The sequence below is a fragment of the Pelmatolapia mariae genome, linkage group LG3_W (genome assembly GCF_036321145.2).
Source record: "Pelmatolapia mariae isolate MD_Pm_ZW linkage group LG3_W, Pm_UMD_F_2, whole genome shotgun sequence".
NCBI lineage: Eukaryota > Metazoa > Chordata > Actinopteri > Cichliformes > Cichlidae > Pelmatolapia > Pelmatolapia mariae.
Window position 1 is genome coordinate 93231126 of NC_086229.1, and position 27056 is coordinate 93258181.

Here is a 27056-nt window from a genome sequence, read left to right on the forward strand (position 1 = left end):
ATAGATTATTTCACTGTTTACTGACATTAACATGTTCCTAATTTAATGTTTAGCGGCACTTGAAAAAGGCGAGATCCCATGTCAAATTAGCGCAACTAATTGTATTTTCATTACTGGAAATAACCGTATTTTTATGTGGGAGTTATTTTCTGTAATTATACGGTCGTATTTTGGCGCCCCAGGTGCCGGAATATCACCGTTTTTTCAAGACGCTTTTTCTAACAGTGTGCATTTTAAAAAAAAAATAGCTGCAAAAAACTTTGTTTGCCAAACTGAGTTACTTTTTTGAAGAAGTAACTATATAATTAATTGCCCAACATTGGTCATTATATACTGTATTTTGCAGACAGAGAGTTACAGGACTCTCTCCCAGACCACAGACTCATAATACAAGTCAGAGCTTTATAAAAAAAATTTAAAAAAAAGAAATTTGAGTTCGAAATTGGAGTTCAAGTTATTTTTTACTTCCAATAGTGTTAACATACTACACAGGTCAATGACTAGATTTTTTTTAAATTTCATTGTAAGTGGGCTAAAGCAGTTAATTAAAAGTAGTCTAACATAAATGTAAACGCTGTAATTTGATTATTTTAATAAACCATGTAACTTGGATGGATTAGATGCCGGCGTGACCACAGTGCACACGTCTGATGTCGCTCACAGTGGTCCAAGGGATCGCTCAGGGAGTTTGTGTGTTCGCTCAGATACGTGAAAAATTAGAGGGAACATTGGTGGTAATATGCTTTTGTTTGTATGATTTGGCACCCTCTTGTGGCCACAGTTGGTACTTGGGAAGTTGTTATGCCCAGCTAGTTTGCTACAAGTGCTCAGTGGAGGTGAAACCTTTGCCCACGCATGCCTGTAAGTTTCCATTTCATACTATAACCTTAACTATCTGAGTTGTGATGCATGTGTAATGTGAGTATACTGAGTTACTATTTCAGCTGTGTGGTCATCACTCATTTGTAAAGCTACTTGTGTGCTAGCGACTGTATATTAGCATGTGTTTGCTAACTTGCTATGATCAATAATGCTAGTTAACTGAAGGTGATGTTTATGTTTAATTTAGGCAACCTTAAGATTTATGTTTTTGCTGGTTGTCATGAAAACTAAGTTTCAATTAGTACATTATGTATGCTCAGTGAATGAGAAGGTAATTATCTGTTTTGTGTTTATTTAGTTTTACAAAAAGAAAAGAGAAAGGAGAGACAATGAAAATGGATAAGGGATACCATGTATAAGAAGCCTTAAGTAAGATGGCATTGTAAACTGGAGATGCAGATCGAAGTAAAGAAGAATCTGAGTTCAAAGCATTCTCTTCTTCTCATTCTGTTCACTGTCTGTCAAACTGGATAAGCTAAATCACGCCCACATCTAGTGAGGACAGAACAAAGTCACTTTCATCTTTACGCAGGACTGTAAGCTGTCATCTGTGAGGCGTGAGCGGTGTTTGTTTTTAACATAGTTCAAGGTGAAGAATAGTTGCTGACATAATGTGGATCCGAAGATCCATAATTGGCCTACCTGGGGTTGAAAGTCTCGATAAATGCACGGCGTTTCGGCGGGTATACCGGCTTCCACGAGTGTGACGCTTATTTTGAGCGATGAAAAAATAATAGAATATAATTTTATTTTTATATTTCAATATCACAATAATCTTCCAATTTAGAACTGCAAGTTAAAAAAGAACTAACATAAATAAAATACGCTTCAGCTCAATACTTGTAATTTATTTTCCCAAACCACGCGGAGCCGCAGTAAGGACTAAAGAGCGGGTTGCCGACCCCTGCCCTATACAGAGAGACAGCCAGGTTCATAATGGATATAAGGAATTTTCTTTTCAAAAAAAGGAGCCACATTCAGTTAAAAGTGTAAGATCGAATGATCCGTCAATAAAGGATAATGTTGGATTAGTGTTTCAATATTTATATCTTTTATTAGATGTTCATGTGGTTTGGTTATTTGCCTTTTGGTTGAAAGTACACTGAGAGAGGACTTTTGTTAGTGATCTTAATAGTATGTTTTTCATATTAATGTAATTTTTTCATCTAATTGAATACAATTTATTTGTGTATGATTGTCAGTACAAAGAAGGAGAGAGGAAAGAGGGGAACTCGAGGAGAAAGTATAAGGTCAGGAAGAACCAGTTAAGAAAACAGACAGGGAATAGTGACAGGCAAAACAGAAACTGAACCTGCTTGAAAGAGTTGACCACCAAAAGTGATTTGCCAACCTCAAGGTGAGGCGACGCAGATTAAAAAAAAAAAAATTATTAACATTTAATTAAATAATTAATATTTTGTACATTTGTACATTATAAGGACTCTCCTATTTTTGGAGTGTATTTTTTATGTATCTGTATTATATTATACATACACTTTAAAAGTGAATCTCTGTCCAAAGAATGCACTCAGTTTACTTTTTAGTCACTGTGAGCATCATTCGTTATTCTCCCGCAGTAATTAAGGTTAATATATGTATTTTTTTTTATTCCAATCCATTCTTCTTTTGCAGCATTTAAATAACCTTTATCAGATTTGATGGTTTTGTTACAGACTTTTCAAAAAAGTGTTTTGATTTTCTTTCACAAATGTGGGATTAAATTGTGTTAAAATGTACAAAACAGTGATGTCATGTTTTGTGACGAGGACCCAGGCACAGAGAGACTTGATGAATTTAAGAATCTTATGATTTAACCCTGGAGAACTCATGGGGTCAGAGCCGACCCCATTGGTTTTCTAGGGAAACCATGGGGTCGAGGGTTAAAGAAATTTGCAGACTTGCACAGAGATGGTAAAATTATGATGACTGATAACGGAGATGAAGACAACAGACATACTGAACACAGTAAAGCTTATTTGTAAGGGAGCTGCAGGTCTGTGTGACGTGTTGAACACAAACAGGAAGTGGATGCAAGTGTGTCACAGGCTCGCTGTGTCATGGTCCTGGGTCTCACCCAGTGTTTTTGAGTTTAATGTTATTATTTTCCAGTTTCTGCTGTTTTGTGTTTGTTCTTAGGTAGTGATGGCTCGCTTGAAGCTGACGCTCCGGTGCGTGTGTCAAAAAAATCAACACACTGCCTCAGAAGCACTGTGTCAAAGCTTGATTCGTTTGGCCAGAGTCACGTGATCAGCGACGTCCGAAGCTTCATTTAGAACGTAACTGCTTCGGTATCTGATTCACTGGTTTATAAGGAAGAGAATCATTTGTGGGATTTGTGGAGTGTTTTGATGGTGACAGATAGCAAACCACTGATCATTCTACTGAGAGATATGGAGCCAGCGAGGAATAGAGGAGGTTCTGTTGTGTGGGAGTATTTTGAGTTGATTTTAGTCAGTGGTGGGTTTTCCAGCTTTGTGTTCTTGTTGTTTGCTTTTGTTTTGTGCGTGTTTATTTTATCTGAAAACGGGAAAAACTTAAAATGTAAAAAATCTGCTTTTCATAATATAAATATCATTAAATAACTTTAGAAAAACTTCCATTTGACTCTTTACATTAAATGTTATAAAAATATATTTTATTTTTTAATTAATCTTAAAATGTTAGTCTGCCAAATGTGCAGCAATTTAGTTTATTTATTCTCTTTAGCTGATTGTTTGTGGGGCCCAGGTAGACTGTATACCTGCGTCTCTACCAGTTTCTCTGCACTCCAGCCTCTTCTGTGCCATGTGAAGGGATTTTCCTTAAGGCAGGAGAAATTATCTCCACGAAACGGAACAGGTTCGGCCATCGCACAGTGGAACAAATTCTCTTCTTAAATAAAAATGAAAAAGGGTTACCTTAAATGCATCATGTTTTTAATTTGCAAGTTCATAAGCATTTTCCTTTTCCATTTCACAATCAATTCTACCCCCAGGTCAAAAATATGTATAGGAAAATGTCCCTAATATAATATTTTTTTATAAATACACCCGTCTAGCGATTAATTGCATAAGTGCATGGAGGCAGGACCTCACAGCAGAACCATACTCCATAATGTGTATTTACCAACATCAAGAAGTCACAAGCAAAGAAAGACCACACAATGGTGCATGTTTAAACAAGAAAAGTTTACTGGTCAAAATTATTTATTAAACAAATAAACCACTTTTTTTTAAAATTTTTTTTAACATTTTTGGTTTTATTTTGTGGATTCAAGCTGCTCTTCATATTTTTGGCCACAAGATGTCACCAGAGAGGACTGTGTTGAAAAGCTTTGAGTAATGAACCGTTTTTCAATATAAGCTTCAGTGCTTCAGAAAGCTTCATTTGGCCATTACTATTCTAGGCTGCGTTCACACCGAACGCGATAGAAGCGAGCGAAAACGCCCCAAACGCCCCTAATTTGACGCGTGCACATTCGCACCTCAACGCGTGTCCAAGAAAAATCCATCGCGCCTCAAAATTGCGTCTTTCCACGCGCGTGGACCGGAAATGTGGGAGGCAGTTGTGCCAGATGTGTTGTGCTGCAGATGTCCTCTGAATAAACACATTATCTTGTTAGCGGAAAGGTATTTGTACATCAGTGGGAAAATAGCGGGACAGTAGGCGGGCTTGCTAGCTTTTGCACGGTTACATCGGGTCAGTCTGGAAATTAAAAAGCAGAATGAATGAACTTACCAGGTTGCCCAATCTCCTCACTAATGTGCCTCCAAGCTAGGTCCTTTTTATTCCTGTCTCGGTAGAAGTAGCAGCTAGCATCATATAGCTCTGGATGATTAGCCACGGCACTGATGAGCTTTTCCTCCATACTGAATGACGAATGAAGGGCTCTGGCTGGATCTGCCCCTTTGACCTAGTTACAGCCACGTCACCAGGCTCCTGATTGGTTGTCGGCGCGATTTGACGCCGGAGTTCAGATTTTCCAACTCGAGCGGTTGGCGCGATACGCGCATGTGCACAAAATGCAACACAGAATCTGAAACGCGTGGTTTTCTTCGCGAGTCAAACGCACCCCACGCGCTACACTGACGCCCGTTTCAGGCGTTTTGGTGTTTTCGCGACGCAAATCTGCTTCCGCATTTTCGCCGGATGCGCAATCGCGTGTCATCGCGCTCTTTCCATTGACTTTACATGTGAACCTGACGCTCTGGCCGCCTCTATCGCGTTCGGTGTGAACACACCGTTAGGGTTTGAGTCGTGTGTTTAGTGTTTCTATCATCCCTACCTGTGTCTTTCCTCTGTGTTCTGTTCGTGTCCCCCAGTTGGTATTGTAAAACAGTCTGTGAGTTTCCTGTTTTACTTTGTAGGTTTGTGTCTCGTTATGCCCATTAGTTCCCTCCTGTGTGCCATTTCCTGATTACCTGGTGTGTGTATTTATACTGTGTGTCTGCCTGTGCTCCTCATCGCGTCATCTGTGTTCATCCCCTATGTTTCTCAGTGAATACTCCGTGTTAATCAGTGTTTCTGCGTGTCTCTCTGCCCAGCCCTCTTCATCTGCCATCTCTGTGTATCTCCCGCTGTCCTTACGTTTTCAGGTTTGTTTGTTAGTTTTGCCCAGTTTAGGCTTATGTTCAGTTCTGTCCTCACCTTGGTTATTCTTCACTGTAAATAAAACTCACTTGCACCTCCGCCACTGTCTGCTATTTGGATCCTCCTTCTCACCTCCACACGACTGCTGCCCCAGCCGTGACACACTGTGACCTCTGAGGACTCACAAATGCCGCTTTCAATCCAACACAAACACAAATCAGTCTGATTACATGTTTTACAAAAACCTGAACAATTACTGATCAGCTCAGTTTATCATGCTCACCTTCACTAACCTGATCATTGTGTCTTTAAAAACCTTCCTGTGGGTCAAAGGTCTAAACTTCACTAAAATCTCTCTGCATCGTTTGCAGGCAGAGGAGACGTGCTGGCAAAGCTTCAACTTCATCAACATTTACACTTTGTTTTCTTAAGGTTTCACTCCTGCTGTCTAAAAACAAAGCAATGGTAACAACGATGAAGAACTCAGTCTGGACTGATTGTTTGCTTCAGTATCATCTGTGACGTCATGCTTTAGCTCTTTAACATGTTAAATACATTTTCCTGTAAAACAGTAAATAAGTTGAATAACAGCACTGATATCGAGTGACAGTCCAAAAGACTTTCGTGCTTGGCAAAGCTTCAAGTTTCAGGTTTTATTGTGATGTACAGATAAACAGAGCAGCTACATTTATCTATAATGAAACTCTTTGGCTCCTCAGCTTTACATGAGCATATAGAGAGTGTGCAGTTATATTATGAAGAAAATAACAGAGAATAGCATTAATAATAATAATAATAATAATAATAATAATAATAATAATAATAATAATGGACAAAAAGACAAAAAGTATTAAATATTTAGGGGATTTAGAACGTCAGCAGTTCAAAAGCCTGATGGCTTGTGGGTAAAAACTGTCCCTGTGTCTGGTAGTGCGGGTCTGGATGCTCCTGAACCGCCTGCCGGACGGCAGGAGTGTGAAAAGTCTGTGGCTGGGATCAGAGAGGATCCCCTGTGTCTTCCTCATGCAGCGCTGTCTGTAGAGATCCTGCATGGCTGCCAGTTCAGTCCTGGTGATGTGCTGATCTGATTGCTTTTCTTCTGAGTAGTATTTTATTTAGTTGTAATTCAATCAATTCTTGAAATTAAGTAATGAATTTCTTGTTTTGCTTTCTAAATTTCAGATCCTGGCCTTTACCTGCTCCCTCCTATACCGAGGTGGTGTATTTGGTATGTGAACTGTTAGACTTTTCGAAAGAAAACTGTTTTATAAGTTAAGTTTTCTTTACTGACCCATCCCATGCCCCTTTTATTTCTTCTCCAGATCTGAACCAGTGTAAAGGTTGCAGTTCAATGGCCTGAGGTATGGTTCTTGATGAATAACAATAAAAGCTGTAATGGCTCCATTAGCATTTTGTGTAAATATTTGTGTGAAATTATAGCTTTAATGAGGTCTTTCTACATTATTTTTAGTAGTAAAGTATGTATATGTACATATACATATACATACATATACAGTACAGTATGTTGTGTTTGTTGACATGTTTTCAGGTGGAAGCAGTGAGGATTACTACTGCTCCACTTGTTCCAAGGCTTCTTGCACAACTTGACCAATACACTGACCAGCTCATAAAAGTCTTCAAGAAAAAAGGAGGCGCTGCAGGGAAGAAAATTAGACAAATTTTGGCCCCAGCCACACAGGTGTGTTATTCTGTTGATAGCAAATTATTATGGCGTTATAAGCTCACTTTCAAATTTAAACAGCTAGTGTATGGTAACTGCACAGTGTTCATTGTACTTTGCTAATCATAAGTAAAATTTAATCCCTCAATTTCGGGTTAAACCATAGGTAAATGTTTGTATGTTAAAGATCAATTTTTGAATGCAAAAAAAGATGCTGTATTAGTTTGTCTTTACCTCCGTTATGGACATATATAATGTGGTGGAATCCCTGCCCAACAGGTTAACTATTCATGTCCATGTGATCATTAGTTGGTCCTGTGAACATGTTTATCTGTGCAGTGGATGTCATTCATTTTGCATATAATGTGAGTTTGTGTCATCCTAAAGTATTTCTGTTTTCTCTTCCTGTATCTGTGCCACACTCTACAGAAGGAAACTATTGAAAAGAGGAGGGAGTGTGTCCTCAGGGCACTACCTCCTTACATGAATGAAGACCCAAGCATCCTGCTGTTGTAATGTTGTCGTTGTTATCATTTGCATGGAATTTTAAATGTTTTGGGGAATATTTATGTATACCCACATTTCAGGAAGAGTTGCAATTTGATGCAGTCCAATACAAGAAGTTATATATTATATATATATATGTATATCTATAAAAAATAAAAAAAATTCCCCGCTCGCCCCTGCGGGCTGTCAATCGTTCAAGCTCGGGTCCTCTACCAGAGGCCTGGGAGCTTGAGGGTCCTGCGCAGTATCTTAGCTGTTCCTAGGACTGCGCTCTTCTGGACAGAGATCTCCAATGTTGTTCCCGGGATCTGCTGGAGCCACTCGCTTAGCTTTGGAGTCACTGCACCTCAGGCACGTGCAGAGGGGGAGGCGGTAGGGGCTTGAGCACCCGCCCCTTTCCTGATGGCTGCCCACGGTGCCCTTTTGTTGGAGGCAATTTTTTTAAAAAAAATTAATAATTTTTTTTTTAAATGTGTGTGTGCGTGTGGAGTCCTGTCTGTGCCCCTCAACAATAATATTTAACTAGTAATCACAGTTTTGCTAATTAAAAGGATCTGGCTTACATCAGTCACACGATCACCATAAACCAATGATCGCCCTTGACGGCAGAACGCGCTGGTTACGTGACGGGAACGAGCTCACAAAGAGCACGCGCATTTTTGGCGGTCCGGAGCTGTAGGAGAAAAACAAATTACCTCAGAGACACAGACTGTGTCCCAAAACGTCGGCTGCATCCTCCGGAGGCCGCATTTGAAGGCCGATTACGTCACAGCCAGGCGACAAAGGCTGTCCCAATTCGTCGACTCCTTCAAATGCGGCCGACAAATGCGTCCTTCATTTCCCTGAATTTGAAGGATGGGTCAGGTGTGTCCTTCGTGGCCCACCATATCCCAGAATTCATAGCGCGGCCCAGCCAAATTTCAGCTGCCAACAATGACGGCCGCTACTAAGTTTTAAAATAAGTCTTATTAATCTTTCAGGGTCACAAAATAAACTTTTAACATATTTTCAGGCGAGAAAGTAGCTGTGTAAATTACAAATATCTGCTTGGTTTATCAAGACATTGTATATTTGCAAAAGTGTGCCGAAGTTTTCGGAGACGTCTGTTACCCACCCGCTCGATAGCAAGCCGGGGGGTTCAATGGTCACTCCAGCCGGCGAGAGCAGCAGACTCCCGGCTTCATCGTTTTTAGACCCTCGCTCTTTCGCTACTCAGGTTAAACATGATATATAAGTCACTCGGATAACTTAAAAATGTAATTGTTTGGCTTTTTTCTGTGTTTTATTTGTTCCAGAGTAAATCGGTTTGGCTGAGATCAAAGTTATTCGATTGTTAGATTAAATAAAACTTTATTAATCCATTGGGTGGGTTCCTCCGGGATTTTCACACAGCTGAATAAACGTTAAACAGAAAAGTGTCTGTGAAGGTTCTCAGTCATCCAGGTCATCGTAGTCAAAGGAGTTTGCAAAGAAAAGCGTCTGGACTTCTTTAAGTTGCTTGAAGACGTTTCACCTCTCATCCGAGAAGCTTCTTCAGTTCTAAGGTCAAATGGCCGAAAGTCCCAGATTTAAACCCAGTGGGAGTGTCCCCCCAAAGAGGGACAAAGGACCCCCTGATGATCCTCTAATCACATGAGCCAAGGTGTGAAAGTGGGTTAAACAGAAAACTGATTAAACAGAAGTGTGAGACGGCCGAGAATTTACGCCAGTGTTCTGTTATATTTTAGATAGCAAGGAGCAGACGGCCGAGTTTATTAAACTCCACCGACACAGCGGTGACGCAAATCTGAAGGCTAGACCGTCCCATTTCACAGCCTCGCACTTCCGGCCTTCTCGGTCTTTGAAGGACCCGGCCCACGTAGACCGCGAAGGCCGGGTCCTCCGAAGGATGCAGCCGACGTTTTGGGACACAGCTACAGACTGATGCGACAAAACCAGTAAGTAGGTGTACAGTGTACACTGTAGTGTATAGCACACAGGAGTATTAGCTTATTACGTACACGTTGGTAAGTTGTCTTGTGGCAACTGACGAACTGAAACAAATGAGCGTGTGTGCAACAGCGCGACAAACATTACCTGTCCTTTTATTCACTGCACAAGTAGTGCTGGTCATAGCTGCTGGCTAACTGGGTAAGGCTGTCATGGGTCTGTAGCTCTGTCACCGTTTTAGGGAACATATTTAGTTTTAAAGTAAGTTACAGGGCTTTTCCTGCCTTTCTGGGGGGATTATACTTCACTAAAAACGATGTAATATGCATGTCCACATAATTATGGATTATTATAATTATAATATTTAAAAAACACACACTGTATTTTAAAGAACATACATCAAGAAACAGATTATATTAGATTTATATTTTAAATAAGACAAAACGCTGATTTTACAGCAGTAAAATTATTGTATCTCTACAGTTTAAAAATGTAATAAGCTTTCTGCCTGCACAGAGTGGATAGTGAAACAAATGAAATCATCATAAATACATTATTTCATATTTATTACTTTTTTTCCCTCATTGCTTTATTATTGTAGCTCTAGTAATAAATAATAAGGGAAGGATTCTGGATCAGCACCATGATGGAAACTTGTGCCCACAGTATATACAGTATTCTGAAGAAGGTCTGAAATGTCACTGTGTGTGTGTGTGTTTTATGTATATGGATTTTTTAAATTATTACTCATGATATAACATTGTCCAGACATGGCTGGTAAGGACATGAGGAGGAAACAGTAGCAGCTGTGTGAGGCTACTAAAGGCAGTGGATCCCTCAGCAGCTGGATTACAAAGAGCACAGGTAACATTAACACATGTACCAGTTGTTGGAGAGGTATTCCAGTATAAAAATAATAATAAGCACAACTGGAATGTTTTGCTTCTATAACATTTTTCTCCCATCATTTTATTATAGATTAAGTGCAGGAGTTGTTGAGTGTGGATAATTAAATAATAGTTTATTGCAATAGCAAGTTGTGCCTTGTTCTCAGATGGACAGCAAGTGGAGAGTGATAGATGAAATGAGGAGATGAAGGAGGAAGAGAAGCAAAGAGTGATTCACAGGCAGAGCCTAGTTTATTTCTCAGTTTTTTGTTGCCTTATGGTTCCAAGTGCTGTCACCAATCTTTCCATTTTGTTATTATCTCATGACACTTGTTTAGTCAGCTACCATCTCTCCTATGGACTTTTTAATGTCTACAGTCTCAGATCAACACAGCCCTGCCCTCCAGCACTATCAGCAGCAGGAGAAACAGAAACCCCTCAACAGCAACATTGTACCCATCAGGTAAAACATAGGCTACGTTTGCTTTGCCTCACAACAGTGATATAGTATGATGCGATCCCATATTAGATTCTTGATGAATGTGTGTTGTTGTTATTCAGCCTGGTTCAATGTGCCCCTTTTTAGCTTTGAGCACCCACCCCTATAAATGTCTCTGCACGGCCCTGCTGCACCTAGTGCTCCGATTACCACTGGGACCACCTTCACCCTCCACATCTTCTCGAGCTCTTCTCTGAGCCCTTGGTATTTCTCGAGCTTCTCGTGTTCCTTCTTCCTGATGTTGCTGTCATTGGGAACCACTACTAAGAGACAATCAGAAGTATTGAGATTTAAAGGATTTAATTGAGAGATGATACTGCACCAGAAATGTTGAAGGGTGTTGTGTATATTAACGTTCAAGGCATATTGTTATGAGGTGGAAGCATGTTCATATTGTGTTTGTGCTACATTGTGTGCATTGTAAAGGTAATTGCATTACATATCAGGAATAAGGGTAAGTTAGGAATGCAGGATGAATGTATATTTTGCAGACTTTTAAAGACGAACAATTGTTTCCATGTTAAAATGTTTCCAACTCGAGTTTTTCTTCCAAGCACTGGTAAAAGAAATGTTGACAGTGGCAAGTGTTAAATGGTTACTGCTGTGCTGTTGCAACAAAACTGAAAGCTGACAAGCTGTTTTATTAAAGTTGTATTTGGGATGGTGATATCATTTTGTTGGATTGCTAATATCAGTGGACTATTTTTTTTATTATTATTACATTAATGTTTTTTATTGTGTCTGTTGAGGTGGACACTTCAGTTTGCATTGTTAAAGGAAAGCACTTCATTGCTGTTGTGTTACTGGACTGACACTAAGCAATCACTGTAAATAGCAACTTTGCTATCCATTTTAGACACTTAAAGGAAAAGCGGTCCACAGACCTTACTAGCATCACATGCGCATAACTCAAGTGTCTGTTATGTGATCTTCAGTGTTTTTCTTCTATTTCTGGCAGATGCAGACATTTAATTTAAAATCATTACTTTGATGTTGCATCTGTCTACATACTGTAAGTTACTAACCCTAATGAGCTGTTGTGTTTTGTTTTGGACTGGGTTTACACAAATGCTCACTGAATGTGTTGGCAATAAAGGAAATTAAAAAAAATAAGTTGGATGTACTTAATTCATGTGTGTGGAACCTGTTGACAAAGTGATTGATGTAAAACTAATTAGTAAAGCACAAGGTGGCTGGAAATATAATATTTGAATTAATCTAACTTAAAATTAACATTTTACTGGCACAAATAAGAAATGTGTTTTAAAAACTAATCTAAACTAACCTGTAACTATATCGTTTATGTCTATACACATTTAGGTAGTCTTGAATATCTCTTGTTAATCGTAAGTAGTTTTTTAAAATTAGATGACCTAAATATTTTTTAAACTAACACAATACAATTTCGTGGAACCTGCTGACAAAATGATTTTAATTAAAGTCAACATTTCATTTTTTCAAGAGTGTGTCTGATTTAATGTATCCTCTGTGACACATTTCTACTGCCGGTGTTAACAGATGACACACATCCAGATTGTGAAAGTCTGAACTCCTGATCTTTTGGTTCAAACATGTAAACAGACACAGAGTAAATGTATTTGTGTTCTTGTTGGAGTCTTAGTGATTGTTTTCACTTCCATCAACTCACCTGCAGAAACAGTCAGTGCAGACAGCAGCAGCACACACACACCTGCAACAGGAGGGCAGAGGTCACTAAAGGTCAGAGGTCATTACATTTCACTGTCTGAGCAAACACTCCACTGATGAGGAGCACAGCCACACAGCTCCCTGTAGGTTTGCCTTAATAAATGAAATCATCATTTAAAAACTGCATTGTGTATTTACTCAGGTTGTATTTGTCTAATATTACATTTGTTTAATAATCGGAAACAATAAGTGTGACAAATATGCACAAAACTGAGGAATCAGTGAGGGGGCAGATGAGTTTTCATGGTATAAACTGAAACATGAAGCATGTAAAAAGGTAGGGACCAGGAGATTTTAGTGCTGCACACAGACGGGTGGCAACCTTCTGACATTTATTTATTGATCCATGCACAGATTAGGAGAAACGTGGCCCTGCGAGGGAGTCCAATGTGTTCATAGTAAGAGTGTGTTATTGTAATTCATTAACTCTAAAGTGACCAGGGGACGGGCTGGAGGAATAAAGCTCGTGTCCAGTAGTTCAACTTCACGTTGTTACGGGTTCGAAATTGAGGACGAGAGTAAAACAATGATGGTCCAGAAGAGGTCGTTCAAACAATTGATTTTAATGAATGCACGCAGCGTGGAGAGGTGCAAACTGCAAAACATCAGTTGTACATCTCTACCCAAAATACACTCTAGATTGCTTTTATAACATCAGGGTATTGTAACGCCCCCTCTTGCGTTTACAAGCACATAATTTGCATGTAGAGAACATTCATGTATTTTAAGAGATAACTGCAGACACAGAAGTTCCCCTTTTCTGGCATCCATCCAAATATGGTGATGATCTCAGGCCTTTGAGGTCTCCATGGACTTGTCCTCCTTGTGTCACCTGTAACTATAAGCTTTTAAGATGATAGATTTACCTCAACGATTTAAAGTGGTTATAACTTCACCTGTAATAAACATGTTAATATTTGATTATGATAACCCCTGTAATACAAATTATAACATAATGCCGACAGCTTCAATAAATGCTTTGATGAGATGATAATTAATGTAATGATAAGGATGGTGGTTATATACAGTTCAGCAGTAAACTAATTTCTTTAATTCTACAATTCCCTCTCTTGATGTCTCTCCAGAGACATCACCACACCATTTCCTTGTGTCACTCCTCGACCCACTCTGTCACCTCTACATCCATTAATGGCATCATGGGCCCCGAAACCACCATTCCCAGGTCCACTGCCTTCGCTCTGACCCTCTCTAGCCGTGCTCTGACTCAGCAAATCAGACAACCACCTCATGTCCTCTAGGTGGTCCAGTAATAAAACACCAGCTCCCACTTGAAAACACTTCATGCTTAAGTGGTCTCTGCTCCTTTTCTGGGTCCCTCTCTAGTGGAAATCTTCTCCTGTAAGGGATAAAAAACAAACAGCCTTTCTCTGCTACACCTCACTAACCTACTTTGTTCATCTAATGTTCCTTGAATTATTCAAAGTTGGTTGACAATATCATGTTCTGGGCTCTATCCATTATATTAACTTTACTTAATCTCAATACTCTTTATGTGTGTGAGCAACGCTTTTAGTTCTATTAAAAACACCCCGGGTAAAATATACACCATCCCTATGTCAGCCTAAATGTCCGCTAGAAAACACACTTCAAAATTTTCTATCATCATTTACGCCTCTTTTTGCTTCAAGCATATACATAACATGCAAAAGTTACTGTTAATACCAGTTAGACAAGTTTCCATTATCTACAACATTTTGTTTCACCCGTCTCACCCTCACATGTTTCCTGTTCACTTATTGCATATTTATCTTTAACACCTTTTACCTCAGCAGTTGCTAAGCAGAAACAAAGCAACATGTATTCCACCTTTACCCTACAAAATAAATCTATGTCATGTTTGTGTCTGTAAGCATGTTTTGCATTCATTCATTACACTCCACGCCATTCCTGCAAGATAGGAGCTGTATATTTAAAAGCTACATAAAGTCCAGGCCTTCGGCCTGGCCTATATTTAAATCATATGTGTTTGTAAGCGTGCATGCAATTAACCTGCTATGTTCTCATCTTCCCTCAACATGTATCACCTGGACACTCTCACCAGTGAAGCTTAAAACCCTTTTGGACGGAACATCAACTCTAAACAAGCACAGTTATGCATTGTGTCTGAAATTAACTCAACCTGTAAATAGAGACATCACTGTTATGACAAACATATCCAATACTATTAAAATAATACTGTACAACATGTTATTAATGCAGTCATCATAATGCACATTATATGTTAGCAATAAAAAATCTCTAATTCCCCAATCCCAACAGGTCCTGCTTTTAAATCTTCCCTGACTCTCCCTTCAAGTTCTGCTGTCTTAGTACAATAATTAGGTCCTCCTAATCCCATTACATCTGCCATATTGATTCCTTCATGTGTAAGTGTCAGATTTCGAGCATCTAAAACTTTACTCAGTCTCTGTTGTGCTGATGATGTCATAGTGAACGCCTGCAAGTTCACATAAGCCACCACACTATGTTAGTCAGAACTTTTAGTGAGTATTCTCTCCCTACATGTGCTGTTTCCTATATTATTTTGGCCACCCCTGCTGCATGCTGTGCGCATTTAGGGTGCCTTGCTTCTGTTGGGCTCAACCTTATGCTAACCTACATAAGTACCTGTCTTAAGAGCGACCTCTGCACAGCTCAGACACCAGTTGCAAGAGCTCTCTAACATTAGAATCATCAGCTGTGACGTATATAGTGTTATTTCGGTACTTTATACTTCACACATTTTTGAATGTTGTTTATATGGGGAGTTCCTCTTTTTGTGTCTATATTTATTAATATGCCTTGTGCACTAAAACTTCCTGTTTTTCAGTCTGGCTGAGCACTTGTTTGTCAGTAAAAAGTGGCCTTGCTCTACAAGCCAGCCTTCATTATTAAAGTACATAAAACAACATAATGAGCAGATTCATATTAAAAATATAGCGCCAAATCACAACAAAAATTGCCTCATGGCGCTTCATATATACAGAGAAAAACCCAACAATCTTGTGGCCCCCTATTGAGCAAGCACTTTGGCAACAGTGTGAAGGAAAAACTCCCTTTTAACAGGAAGAAACCTCCAGCAGAACCATGCTCAGGTACGGGCAGCCATCTGCTGCGACCGCTTGGCGTCAGCTAACAGAGACTTTTGAAGAGAAATACTTAATATTTAATAATCCACATATCACTATTTTATTCTTCGGTTCAAATTTTTATTCTGTATTGTTCTTTATTTGTTATTATTTATATTTAGATTGTTTATTGCTAGTCTTGGTTTGTTGTTGTCTGTTTGGGAGCTGACATAGTCTCTATGGATAAGCGTCTTTTGGTGGGGTAGCATCAGGAGAGAAGCTCCAGAGAGGCATCTTCCATGTTAAACACTAAAATATAACAAAAGAGATCTCCTCAACGTGTTGTATATTTTTAATATTTCCTTATTATTTTGTCATAAAATAAATCAAACAAATAACTTAAGCTGTGTGACAGCACCTTGCGTTTACGCCGGGCTGTGAACTGCCCTGAAGCTACACCCCCTTTTACCCCATTTAATTTCTCAATCTTACTTTAAACTATTCCTGACCTTCTCCTTCTCTCATCTGATCATCTCAAGTACGTCCTGTACCAAATTTGCTTCCTCTTTTCAAGTCCCACATTTAATTACAAGCTCTAATACATTTGCCCTATATGGCTGTTCCGACGTGTTTCCTGTCAACTTAACAGAGTTATTCTCAAAACTCAGAGCTGAGGTTCCCCTTTCCTAAGTCTGTATGTTCTACAAGAGAGCAAGTCGGTAAACAAGTTTATCATCACAAAGGTTGTTAGGTAAGGTCACGTAGACATTTGCTTAGTAACCCTAAAAGAGCACATTTCATGTAGCTAATCACATATATACAATTTTCCTTTAACATATCTGTATGTGCACGCCTAAATTATAACCTCTTATTCTAGAAATCAAAAAGAACCTGAAAATAACACTTTCTGCCTCAGTTTTACCATACCTAAATTATCAAAAACCCCAAACGTCATCAAGTAATCCTAAAACCCATTTCAACTTAAACATTAAATCCTGTAACTCCTCCCCTTTTTGTGACACATCTCATGTGTTACAAACTCAAAATCCTTCACTCAGGTTAGGGAATTAAAAGAAAAGTTAATCATATCATATTAGGTATAGATGCTCCGGGCCTTCAAACCTGTGTTTAAGGAATGAAATCAAATTAATCATCATGTCAAAATCCCTTCTTGGCTCCATCCACAGCCTGCATCCTTGAAACGTCCTATAAACAAAAGCCTGTGTGTTAACCAGAACATCACCTTTTATACTCACTTTCTCCACTTATGATCCAACCTGTGTTATAAAAGAAAACTTAAAACATAACAATTATGAGTCATGTGTCCAACCTTAGTCCAGTCTTTTGTCAGTGTCCAGTCGGTCCAACCTATGGTCTGCCTGGTCCGTCCATTCACCCACACATTCACTCACACGCATTAACATCGGGTATTGGTAGACTTCCGCACAAATAATCAGATTTACCACCTTCAGCAAACTCAGTTTATTTATATAATCATTTATTTTCTTTTTACTCGTTTCTTAACAAAATAGTTCTTTATACTTTTGGACTGGATTGGCTCGCTGCAATCCTCTTAGACAGGGACCCACAATCTGACCCATTGTAATTTGGAAAAGGTCACCTTACTTTTTGTTTTCCTAAGACTATTGTCGGCGCCGTTATTCATTGTTGTCTTTTGCAGGCCTGCTTAGAACAAAAATGAGAAAAAAGAGAGCTGAGTATTAGCTCATCAAAGTACAAAACAAAATCACCTGACAGGTTTTTTCTTTATAAGTGCACTGTTACAAAACCCCTTAAACATGTCCATGTTTATTAAAACTCAAAACCCCTTAAACATGTCCATGTTTATTAAAACTCCCTCTTTAAAAATAAAACAACAACCTCAAAAATCTTCAACAATCTTAAATTTCACCCATAGAACACACCCAAAACGTAAAAAGCTACACCGTTTCGTACACAATATCCCCCTTTAAGCACTTTACCAAACTCACATTCAGCCTAAGATATAAACACGTTATCACAATATGTCAACACTAATTTATAAACCTCTTAATCAAATTTGCACCTCTGAACTGTCTACTTTGCTTCCTTTCCTCAAGGCCTCAATCACACACACACAGCAAGCTCCTCTGTCATCACTCACATTAGCTCTCCAACTAATTTTCATACTCAGTCACAAGATAAATACATGTTTAAACCTTATCACATTATTCAATTATTTTCATTTTCTTTCTATACTAATCACTTGTTTTTATCAATCAGTGCAACAGCGCTCCTAAGTCACCCTTTTAAAACTGCTTTAATACTTTTCTTGTGTTTTTTCCATCTTTTTAAATCTTTCCATCAATTTTATTAACCATTCACACCATTCTCTCACTCATACAAGCAGCAAGCAGATCTTCATTGCATATGCTTATGTTCTTAGCCAGGTTTATTCAATGTCTCTATGCATTAAACTTCATGAGCTTGTCTTTGTAGAGTTAATGCATTTTCTGTTTGTGTGTGTTATTTATGCATCTATGGCTTCGCAGTCTTTCAGACACTTTCCCATTCTCCAGTTAAAGAGTCAGTTTTCTCCATCCCCCAATCAATAACCCAAATTTTACTTCCCCACCTTAAATCACAGCCCTCCTGATCTTCCGCCACCAGTTAGGGCTTGCTGTCAGGTTCCTGGAAACTGTAAACAATTCAACCAGAAACTTGCCTTAACATATCCATTCATGTTAACCTGTAATTTCTTCAGACTCCTGCATCTGGAGAATTGGTCCGGGTCTGCTTTACTCCTGAAAATAACAAACTAAAACATTTTCATTATTATCACTAAACAACCCACTAAACGACCCATTTCTCTTTCTCTAGTCAAAATACCAATTATGTCATGTATGTAAGCGTGTTCTTCCTTGCGTTATGTGGTCATATAAATGCAGTGTAAGCTGTTTTCTTCATTGCATGCCAGGTGATCATCTTAATTAAGTGTAAGCAGTTTCTTCATTGCATGAGTGTAAGCTGCTTCTTCATTGCATCCTTATGTATTCATTGCATTTTCATGTATTCATATTTAATTTATGCATCTTTTCACTGAGCTCTACATTCAAACTATCTCACTTCTGATTCGTTTCGAAAATAATCTCACATGTAACAGTTTGTATATGTGTGTTTTCTATTCATTAATATAATTGTCAGTTATTTTGATTATCTTTACCTTTTGTATTGTTTACCTCTTTGTTGTGATGTGGTGGACATCCCTAAAACCTCAAGAGTCCAGCGTTCAACTTCAACCCAATCATCTCCTATATGCTCGCAGTCAAACTTGTCCTGGTTCACCTGACCTTGGTCCCTCTCTTCCCACTGTCCTGTTCGGCCTTCAAAGCAAACACAGTCTGTTTCTTCTCTGTCTTGATCTTTCCGTCTTCTTCTTTTACGTTAAGTTCCAGTCTGGCAAAATACCACATTCAGTTCCTTCGCCTCAGTGCCCCCCAGTCATTTGACACTGTTTTTGACCAGCCTCCAGTTCCCCCTGCATATTTTATCATGGGGTTTCCTCCATTCTGCTTCTGGAGTCGTCAGTCAATCTTATTTTCATTTACTCTCTTGTTCTTCTCCAGCCATCTTTCAGTCTTCTCTTTCAAGCATGGCAAACATGAAACTCAGTGCCCAATGCTTTTCCACAGTTCTTTATCCCACTGTTCAACTGCCCAGCCTGTAATTCACAGTACATGTTGCATACATGCTGCTGCTGGCGTCGTCAGTGTTAATAGTTCGGTTCCTTTTGTCTGCTGTTGATCCACGATGTTCTGTCGGTCTTCATCAGGAGATTAGCTGGCCTTTGAGCTTCTTCTCAGAGTCAAGGACAAAGTGCCAGGTGAAGCTATAATTTTAAGCCAAAGAGTGGCCTGTTTTTCCCAATTGTGTTAATCTATGCTTTTGCTGCTGTGCTCAAGGGTTCCAGGTTTAGAGACGTTCACCTGTATTAACACACTAAAGCATATAATTAGTATCATAATCATTGTTTATCTTAAAACCTCCCTTTTGCTTCATCTGCCCACAGTTAACTCTCTCTCTCTCGACTCTGGGTGCACACTTGTCACCGTGAGCTTCCCTTTTATGGGCATGCATTTCCTGTCCCAGACACACACACGGTTTCCTGTTTCTACAGCTTCTGCAGAGACTTCTTTTTAATTTCACAGTCTACAAATAATCAGTAATTCTACTAAATCTTTATTTAAAAGCAATATGCCTTCATTTCACTCACACACATTTTAATAGCGCTCTTTCACACATCAGGACAACTAACACTTCTCCACACACATCACCATTCTTTAGGTCAGTTTTGTAGCATCAGTCACACAATCATTTCTTGAGTGGGTGTACTAAGTGCATATACTTATGTGTTTTCAATCAGCGTCAGTGGGATTTAGATTTCTATCCTGCCTACAGTATAATTCCAGGGCCCGAAATATAACAATACTACTACATGCAAAATCTAATAATGCTTCTTCTGATCGCCTTATTACTGAAGTTACTAAAAAGCCGTAATGAGTATCTGAAACCACAGCGTGACATCGACAGGTTACATCATAAACATCTCCTGTCCATGTATATTCAACTACACAATACCCTGAATCCAACATGTGTATTTACACAAACTGTTATAAAATGTTAGTCAAAAAACACGGTGTCAGTACAAAGAGTCAATAAAACACAAGTCCTATTACTTTCAACAAGTATTACGTCGTTCAAGGACGTGTTAAAGCAAAACCCACATTCCAATTCTACATGTATCATAAAGTAGTCCTCGTATTTAACAACCGTAATGCCAACAAAGTAGAAATAAAAGCAATTCTTCCCTTAAAACACCAATACAAGTCGTCCTTAACCCAGGCTCTGCAGTCAGTCATTAGCCACTCATTAGTAAACAGGAAATGTCACTCTAAATAAGTCACAGGCATCTCATTTACATAGACACAGACACACAATCTCAAAATAACCAGCTTGCTGCAGTGCCCGTGGCAGACAGAGCATATATACAAACATACAAATTATAAGTATAAATTATAACACAGAGACGTCTCATAAATCAACTAATATTTACAAGGCCTGAAAGCGAACAACCTACCAAATTTAGAAAAAATTTAACCTAACGGTCCAACCGACAAACTCCCTGAGTTTTTTGTAATCAATTATAACCAGTCTCGGCCCCGGGCCGTGGTCAAATATCTAAGACCCTACACAATTTAAAAGCGTCAACCAACTAAACCCTTGCGGAAAAGCTCTGTTTTGGGGATACTTCACATCCCAGGCTTCGCCGAAGTTTTAATTCAAGTTACACGCCCGAAACCCGGTTTCTACTGACCAAAAAAGTGCAAACCACCGTCCCGGACGATAAACTGACCCATTCAGTGGCTATTTTGGAGCGTCGTCGTTTCCACACTTGCCAAGTGAACTATCCCTCTCCGAGGAAAATGCCGAGCGTCCCCGACAAATTGGAAGCGTCACCTTCCGACAAATGCACTTCTTAGAACTCCCAAAGTTCCGTCCTATACAATTTAATTACTTTTGAAGACACCCCACAAAAACCACAAAACCAACCACATCGGTGTCCAAGCCCGGCTTTATATTCAATTATAACTGTATGACCATATACAGATTTCAAATGACCTATTTCCTAAATTCAGTAGTCCAACTACTTTAACTTGTCCTTTACCTATTTCCGTTACTTTTACCTATTCCTATTTAGTAGTCCAACTACTTTAAATTCTCTTTCCTTAGCAGTCCAACTGCTTTTCCTTTAATCAGTACTGTCACTTAACCTTACATTATCATTACTTCAACTTCAATTCTCATGAGATTTTCACCAAAATCAAAACAGACCTTTACCAGTAATTTTCAGTGAGTAGACTTTCAATTTTGTCAGAACCAATTCAGCACTGTTTGGAAATAATTCAACAGGTAGTGCCTTACCTTTAAATAAGCCGGCTTATGTCCACTCACTTCGACCACTGACTCGTGTCTGCCTGTTTGAGCACCTTGGACCCTCTCAGTCTCAACCTCCAACTCTCTCTACTCAACCTCGGCCAATGCACCAAATGTTACGGGTTCGAAATTGAGGACGAGAGTAAAACAATGATGGTCCAGAAGAGGTCGTTCAAACAATTGATTTTAATGAATGCACGCAGCGTGGAGAGGTGCAAACTGCAAAACATCAGTTGTACATCTCTACCCAAAATACACTCTAGATTGCTTTTATAACATCAGGGTATTGTAACGCCCCCTCTTGCGTTTACAAGCACATAATTTGCATGTAGAGAACATTCATGTATTTTAAGAGATAACTGCAGACACAGAAGTTCCCCTTTTCTGGCATCCATCCAAATATGGTGATGATCTCAGGCCTTTGAGGTCTCCATGGACTTGTCCTCCTTGTGTCACCTGTAACTATAAGCTTTTAAGATGATAGATTTACCTCAACGATTTAAAGTGGTTATAACTTCACCTGTAATAAACATGTTAATATTTGATTATGATAACCCCTGTAATACAAATTATAACATCATGCCGACAGCTTCAATAAATGCTTTGATGAGATGATAATTAATGTAATGATAAGGATGGTGGTTATATACAGTTCAGCAGTAAACTAATTTCTTTAATTCTACAACGTGGACAGAAACTGCTCTGGTGCCGAGAGGTTCTGACCCTGATGGACCGCAGCCTCCTGCCTGAGGGGAGCAGCTCAGCAAGTTTCTCTTTGAGGGAGGTTTCCTACCTGTATCAGGGTCCTTGACGCACACATGGAGGGAGGGCAGATTGCAGGTGGTGAGGTTGGAGGTGAGGATGGATTCACTGAGGAAGGAGTAATGGTATCACTGACCACAGGAAGTTCATCGTCTGCCTTCATGATGAGGGCTCTGATGATAGCGGTCATCAATGTTCCCTCTAAGCTGCGCACGTGCGCAATTGCGCACTGCTGGCACGGTCTCTGCGCACAGAAAATCTGCGTTATGCACAAAAAAAAAAATCAAACCTGAATTGAAACTAAAATTAATACTTTAACAATTCTGTTTTGCAGTGTTAGTCAGTAAGTGACTGGCTGCTCCCGTATGGGATTAGAACGATGCCACCTTATCCCATAGTCCAGCCAATAATGCGATACACATTCGTATATACACAGCTAATCAACGTGGTTGACAGGCTATGACAGCGTCCTTATGTGCCGACACCGGTGTTTTAGCGAGCAAAGCGGCGTGGCTGATGTGGAGTGAAGCCACGTTAATGACAACGTGTACAACCATTGGAGATGTGAGCAGGACAGATGGAACAACTGACGGAAAAAGTGTGGACTTTATACCAATTTTTAAAATTGTGCTGATAGGCCACATAAAACCAGAGTTATGATAAAAATATGCAATGTTTGGTTTTCTTCCTGAATACTGTCGTTGTTTATATTTACTGCGGGAAGAAACGGTAAAAACGGCGTTTTATAAGAAAAACACTCGAAAGCCTGTGAGCAAAAACAAAACCAAAAAACCCCCAGCCTATTGGTGGAAAAATGTACCATGTCGACCAATCAAAAAATGATATGGCAACGTGGCATTTAGTTGTTTAGGAAAGGGGGAAGTTTTAAGAGTGACGGCGGTGTTTTGAGATGTGAGAGATTTGGGACGTTTAGTGCAAATCTTGTGTAGTTAGTGTGTAGTTAGTGTGTAGTGTAGTCAATAGTTTTCTTGTGTGTGTCAGAACAATGAGGCGACTGCTGAATGTTACAGGTGTTACAGGAGTGATACATCTCCTGTTGTCAGGCCTGCAGGTATCAGGCTGTTGTTCTCCTTTATCTCATAATGGACAGAAATTATTTTTTGGAGTGACACAAATAATTTGTGTGGCATCAGATTTGATGCAGAACAGCTGATTGTTCTGTAAATAGTTTGAAATATCTTGATGCATTCTCAATCATCCAGGAAAGTAAATCTCCAAAAGTTGAATCTGTTCATCTGGACGTAGCGTTTTGTGGGAGAAACGTTTCGTCACTCATCCAAGTGACTTCTTCAGTCTCAGCTGACTGCAGGTTTCCCCAAATCTTATAAACAGTACATTTGCATAATGACTGAAACCAGCCCACTGAAGGAACAATGGGCTGGGAGGTCAGTTCCTTAATCATAATTATGCAAATTCTCATGAGCATTGATCAACAACCACTGACCATTATGCAAATATACTGTCTTTCATCAGACACTGAAAGACTTCAGTGTCTGATGAACTCTGTGTCTCTGTAGAGCCTGAAACATACTCGTCCCTCTGGTTCTTCCACTTCTCTGTACAGTTGCTCACATTCATTCCAACACTTTCAGCAATCTGCCTCCTGGAAGTTCCTGACATCTGTGAGTCTTTATATTAATAATCTGATTATTATTCCTCATCCTTGAAGTTATTCTCTCACTGATCCATTAAAAAGGAGTCAACTGTATAGAACAGACGAATCACAACACTTGAAACTGCGTCAACACGAGGGACGTTCACCTCAAGTTACCGCGCAGGAAACAGGATGTCTCTCAGAAAGCTGTGTGGTTAGCATGTAGCTGTGCTATAGAGAAGAAGCAGAGATAGAACTCCCATGCGCCTTTGCAGACTGAAGGAGAGCCGTTAGCTTTTATTATTTAACCTTTATTTCTACAGGTAGTCCCGTAAAGACTCAGTGTCTCATTTTTAAGACAGACCTGGTTCAGCTGAACACTGGTGATGTAGTTGGAGTGCAGCTGTTTAGCACCTCTCATTGGCTCATGACCACAGGTGGAGGAGGAGACCACAGGTGGGGCTGGAGATGCAGAGTGACTGACAGATGGATAACGTTGCTTTCACACTCTCTCATTACTTTTTTTTTTTTTTTTTTTTTTTTTTTTGCACCTGTCCCGTTTGGCTCTTTTGCCATCAGAATTATTGTCTAAAGGCAAAGAAAGATGCCCAACGGATTTACTTTACCAAATGGACCATCCCAGCCTTGCCGTAATGGTCTATTTGATTCACCTTTTATTGTTTATTTTATTTTCGCTTGCTGAATACGGGACAGACTTGACTGAGGGAAAGAAAGGGGAGAAAGAAAGAGGGAAAAAACAACTGAGAAGAGGGCAAAAAGGGCAAAAAACAAAAACCAACAGAATAAGCAGACAAAAAATGCATATATCGATCACCCCGATCACCTGTTGGGAAAGAAAAAAGAAAACAAGCAGAAGAAAACGAGAGTAATAGAATAAACAACATCACAATGATATATGGGAATATGACAGTAAATACTAAATATTAAACATTATTGTGCAGCACGTAAGATCGACAGCGCACAGTGTGCTTTGAGGTAGGAGCCGAAAAGGGTGTAGTTTGTGTGTGTGATCACCTGTGTGTACACCTGTGAGCATGGACGCGCTTGTTTTTAAAAGGTTCCTTCATGTAATGATCTGCTAGAGGGTGTGGGGGGCCACTGCCCCGTCCTCTAGGGCATGAGGCAGGTATGGAGGAGATCAAAACTCCAGACATCCAGAGGCCCCCAGAACACAAGAGACCAAGGAAGACCAACAGAGGGGCAGCCGCGCCACTGTCCCAGAAAGAGCTGAGGAGAGTCCCAGATGAGGGGTCACTCAGCAGCCGCGGAGCAGAAGCCAGGGGGGGTTACAGTGACATGCCCGTGAGCTCCGCCGGCAGCCAGCTGTGCCTGAGTGACCGAGCCCCAGGCCGAGAGGCCGAGGGCACCCCATACCCGAAGTGGCCCGAGCGAGCCCCAGGCTCCGGGCCCTGATAAGCAGCCACCAGGAGTGAGCCGGTGTGTACGTGGACGCCCATCCCCGGACACAAAGAACGCACCGATGTCTGAGTGCGTCTGCCACCGGCAGGGGAAGGTGTGGGGGGAGATAGGCCTCCAAACCTTGGAGGGCCTGAGATGTCCCCAGAGAGGTGGCGTCTGATACCCAACCTGACATATAGACACAGACATACAGGCACACAAATACAAACATCCATTCCCACCCTCATGCTCTCAAATGCAATTACTCCACACTCAACCAACGTGGAGACAGACATAAAGAGACACTGTACACACAATCACACTCCCCAAGCGTACTCTAAGAACTGGGTCTAGGTACCCTTGCCCCTGGAGGGGGAAACTGCACCCAGACCCAAGTGGTGTTACCCTTTTCCCTGCAGTGGGGAGAAGCAGACTGCCCCGACTCCGCAGCAGCAGGGAGGCCCCACATTCCAGATTCCAGACCCCAGTCGGACGGCCAACTCCTCCTCCTAGCCCCCCCGTTCCAGCAGGCCGCAGAGACCGGGGGTGTGAGAAGACTCCAAACCTCCCTCCACCCGCTCATATGTAGTGTTGATGTATGTGTGTTCTAAGGTGCAATTAAAACCCAGGAGGGCATGGAGCTACCTGCCAGAGCAGCAGGTAAGCGCATAGCCCCTCCTGATAGCCCTCAATGTCTACATGTATCTAAAATTGAGAGGTGGGCAACGACGCCAGGGGTGAGGTGTACACCCTGATGGTAATTTGTAGTCCGTGTTGCGTGCCCACCCCCAAGATCCTATAGGTATGTGTTATGAGAGTGTGAGTAATGTGAATGTCTAAGTTGTGAGATAAAATTGTGGCAGAGGAAGCCAGAGGGGGACGGAGGGGGGGGGGGGGGGGGGATGCCTCCTCTGCATCCTGGTGACACACCCCTACCCCAAGGCCCTGCATGTGTGGGTGATTGTGGTGGAGCGGGAAGAGGGAGGAAGCTGGAGATGGGGAGGGAAGGAAGGGAGGGGCAAGTGACCCCTCCCTGTGGCCAGCTCCCCCGCTGACCCCAGTGGGCACCCCCATACTCTGCAACCCGCCAGGGAAAGGGGGCCCAGTGCAGCAGCGCTGCCCGGCCCCACAGAGCCCGGGACAGCCCACCCGACCTCACCACAGAGAAAACTGCACCCACCCCATCATCCACTCATCTTCCAGACTACACAAGACAATAGACGCCCAGGCTGAGATCTTCCTCCACCTCTCCTATATCTCCCCCTCCCGCAGAGAGAATTCCTGAAGAGAGGAAAGCTCCTGCAAGATGTGACAACCTCCCCCACCAGTTGAAGAGCCCCCCAGGTGACTCGATGCACTGGCGGCACCCTGCGCCAGGGCTGGGCCCCCATACACCCACCCGCCCACAACCCCGGCAACACACCAACCAGGACCCGAGCCCCCGAGGCCCGGCCAGGGCCCCAGCCCAGAGACGGAGCGCCCCCAGAACCTCACGCCCGTCCCGGACCCACCCAGGGGCAGCCAGGCTACCAGGTCAGTAACCCAAATTACTAATGTA

At 40.8% G+C, this 27056-nt stretch overlaps 1 long non-coding RNA gene and 1 pseudogene across 3 annotated transcripts; both read left to right on the forward strand.

Annotated features, from left to right (window-relative positions):
• The window catches only part of LOC134625026 (NACHT, LRR and PYD domains-containing protein 14-like), a 551707-nt pseudogene that overhangs the window by 448641 nt on the left and 76010 nt on the right, over window positions 1–27056 (forward strand).
• Window positions 791–12044, forward strand: LOC134625058 (uncharacterized). 3 transcript variants are annotated; one of them, XR_010093685.1, is made up of 9 exons: window positions 791–861; window positions 6634–6679; window positions 6774–6812; window positions 7001–7150; window positions 7562–9281; window positions 9367–9576; window positions 10337–10432; window positions 10794–10918; window positions 11042–12044. It is a non-coding gene; the product is annotated as an uncharacterized LOC134625058 (long non-coding RNA). The 3 variants fall into 3 exon arrangements; XR_010093683.1 differs by having other exon boundaries at window positions 7562–9576; XR_010093684.1 differs by having other exon boundaries at window positions 7562–9576; window positions 10834–10918.